The sequence below is a fragment of the Merops nubicus genome, unplaced genomic scaffold (genome assembly GCF_000691845.1).
Source record: "Merops nubicus isolate BGI_N331 unplaced genomic scaffold, ASM69184v1 scaffold4369, whole genome shotgun sequence".
Taxonomy (NCBI): Eukaryota; Metazoa; Chordata; class Aves; order Coraciiformes; family Meropidae; genus Merops; species Merops nubicus.
The window spans coordinates 22,573-26,334 of NW_008628869.1; positions in this window are offsets into that span (position 1 = coordinate 22,573).

The following is a 3,762-nucleotide window of genomic DNA, read 5'->3' on the forward strand; positions in this document are numbered from 1 at the left end:
CAGCAGACAGACCAGCTGGAGGTTTGGCTTTGCCCACTCGTGGGAGAGGAGACACGAGGGGTTGAGGTTGAGCTTGGTGTGTCCCTCATTAGAGAACAGCAGTTTTCTACGAGTGTCTTGGTTTGTAGGTTGCAGTCAGCAGGTCAAGATTCATACCCTCCTGAAATGTGCTCCTTTCTCTCCTGTCACCTGGCCAGTGCTCTCAAAATTGAGACAGGATTATTCCATTTAGTTATTCAGGAAGAGGCATCTAGCCTTGGAAAGCAAACCAAAACCTAAACCCTTTTGGTCTTTCACCAAGTGCACCTGGGCTGAACTTTTCAAGTCACTTAGCCTTCCAACATCCAGAAGGTACCAAAACCTCCAGAAAGGCAAACCTGAGAATGACCTTAAAAGTTCCTGTCTGTGTTTGCATGTCCTTTGATGGGAGCTGGAGGTTGCCAACAGGCAGAACACTGCTTGGTCCTAAAATAGTAGCTGTAGACACAGTGGAACTGACAAAGGAGTAAGACAGTGACCTGAGGTGCTTCTTGATTGCCCCTTTCTGCTGAGAGGACAGACAGCATCCTGTCATCCCACAGCAGTGAGGAGGAATCTAAAGGTGAGCTACAGAAGAATTCATTCCCACCCTTCCATTTTATAAATATGAAAGGAAGTTAAGAGGAGAAGGATATCAACACACGAATAAATTCAGAAGGTTTGGAATATACTGCTCTGGTTGAGATTGAATTAATGATAAAGACAAACTGCTGGGTTTGCATGGATGCTTGTTTTGAGGTAAAGAAGAGAGGTGCTGGTTCTACCTCCTTTATGTGAGGCAGGAACCACCATCCCTCACAGCTACCAGAGTGCTCCATATCTGCATGGAGAACAGATGGTACTTGCTGACAGTGCTCATGTGGACACAGACAGTTTGTGTTACCCACAGCTAGAGGGAGAAGGGGGGCAACTAATTTAATTTATGGGTTGAGTTTTACTCCCTTTTAGGGAGTGATGTTTTCATTTGCCTGTAATCTGCAGCTGCCTGGCTTCTCGTGAGGGACCTGTTATTGCTTAGACCTGCTGCAGGGAAGCTCTAATTCAGACACTGTCCCATACTCACTGCTGGCCCGAAGCAGAGAATAAGCAGCACTGCAGAGCTATGATTCAGTCTTCCCTGCATTTGACCGATTGATCTGTCCACTCCCACCAGGGTACGTCATGTAGAGATTCCATACATTCATGGAGTGCATAAACTCCTCTTGTCTATTGATGACACTCTAAGGACTGCACTGAGCCCCAGTCTTTGCTTGATGTAGCGCCCCTCAGCTGGACAGGACAGAGGTTGTGGAGGCAAGAGGATACTTCTCAAAACAGGCACTCATCTGACCTAGCTGTCCTTTTGAGGACAATGCTTTAGAATGGAATAGAGCAGAAATGTTAAAGTTGGGAGAGACCGCTAAGATCATCAAGTCCAGATGTCAACCTACCATGGCCACTAAACCATGTCCTAAAGTACCATATCTACACATTTTTTTAACACTTTCAGGGATACTTTGAACACTCTCAGGGCTACCTCCACTACCTCCCTGGGCATCCTGAGCCAAGGCCTCACCACTCTTTCAGGAAAGAAATTCTTCATATCCAATCAAAACCTCCCATGGCACAACTTAACCCCATTGCCTCTCATCCTATTGCTGGTTACTAGGAAGAAGAGACCAACCCCCACCTCACTCCAACCTCCTCAGAGGTAGTTGTAGAGGCAGTTGCTGTGTAAGAGTGGAATAACTGGACTCAGTGATGCAGGCAGTACAGAATATTGCATCTACACTGACAGATTCTACTTTTAAGAGGTTGGATTATCATGAGTGCATGAACAAAAGTATAATTTTGACTTGTTTGCACATGATGTATGTAAGAAATAGCCTATAAGGTGGATGGGTTGCTTCAAATACGGAGGTTCTTTGCACATTCTTTATTTCATATCCCTGAGGTATGTCAGGCTCTGCCAGGTTTTAGCCTGAAATTCTGAAGTCAGTTACTAACAGCCACCACTTGATTGTATGTACACACAAAAACACACATGCTGAGGGAAACTAGGAAAACAGATCTACACAAGAAGCTATTTATCTCCTTTGTTTTCCTCCTCCTGCATGTGAGCACAGCTGGGAATCTTGCTCTGCTGGGTGTTTGCAAGGGGGCAGATGGTTCATGCAAAGCCTTCTGCGGAGGGCAGGATGGGAGTTCAGATCATGACTCCTCCACAGAGGTAACTCCGTGTGAGGAGCAGAGCTGTGCTGACCTCACAACATGAGAAAATGAGGCTCAAGTGAATTGGCTAAGAAAAAATGGCAGGAGAAGAGAAACTAAAGAAAGCCTCTACTGAGAGGGGGGAGATCTCAGTGGCCTATTTTCTACTGATCATTAGAAGATTAACTGCCAGTCATGTTCTCAGTTAGGTACTCCTAGAGCTTATTTGATCCTGGGCAACAGGTTTATTTGCCTAATTTATTGTTGCTCTTAGACTTTTAAACCCAAATATAAATTAAAGGCTTTTGTTCTGTACAATTTAAAAGCATGTCTGGGATGGGGAGCCCAGTATTTGGCTTGGCTTCATGTTCTGAGATGTATTTCAAGAGCTACTGGGCGTTATCAGGATGAGTTTGGGGCTGATGTTTGTTTTCTGAAGTATTTTGGTGCTTAATGTTCCTGCCTCTAGAAGAAAGGTCACTGCCAGCTCTTAAGCACTGAGGAAGAGCTGTTGTTGTAAAGAGCCTGTTAGGTAAGCCAGTTGTTGGAGGGTAGCTTCTAAAATAGGAAGAAGTTAGGAGCTGTTTTGTTATCACCGATAACTTCTGTAACCATTAGCAATACTACTCCAGTTTGGAAAGCAACATTTCCAAAGAGGTGGTGAGTATACAAAACCTACTGAGTTACAGTTAAGACATCTACTGATTATTCTCTAAGACCATGCAGGATGTGTCTGCATCTAAGAAACTGTGAATCCTTCAAGAAGCTTAGAAATGTATGAGGAATATGAACAGTCTGGCCCTCAGAACGAGCTAAGTAAAAACATCTCCAGCTAAAAAATTCCCTGAAGACTGAGTACAATCCATGCTGAGGGAAGAAAAACAAGTATAAATAGTCTTTCTCACACCTTACGAAAATGAATTTCTGCAGATTCAAGGTTCAGTGCAAAATGGAAGTGAGCTCCATAAAGTTTGATTCTGGTGACAGAACCTTTGGTTTTTTTTCAGAGATCTCAACATTGAAACAAGGAGGTCCTCACTTTGTATGTAATACTGTCTTGGATGGAGGTGTTGTGGGTCAGCTGGATGAAATTCTGGCTTTGGACTTCACCATTTCAGCAGTGGTTCATCACTGTCCTTGGTGTTCTGGCTGACCCAGGGCAAGTCATTTCAACTCTTCCACTTTTTGTATGCTTACTGAGGAACATTCTAACTTGTGAATGGATAGTAGTTTTGCTCCCACTATGTGGCAAGACTGTGGGCAAGGAGATCACATCTTCAAATCATTTCCATCTGAGTGTCTCTTCAGTGCAATGGCTGCCAGATTTAGTAAGCTCTGCAGGGTACCCTGTCTCTTCTCTCTTTGAAGCTAGTTGAGATAGCTGTCCCTTGGAAAAGACACATTTGTGATGTCAGTAATTGGAATATATTGTTCTTGGCCCACAGGGAGTCTGACACTCCAGCTCTACCTTAAGTACAGCCATCAGCCCACAAAAGCCAACAAAATCTCACAGACCAAGTGATAACAACAGTT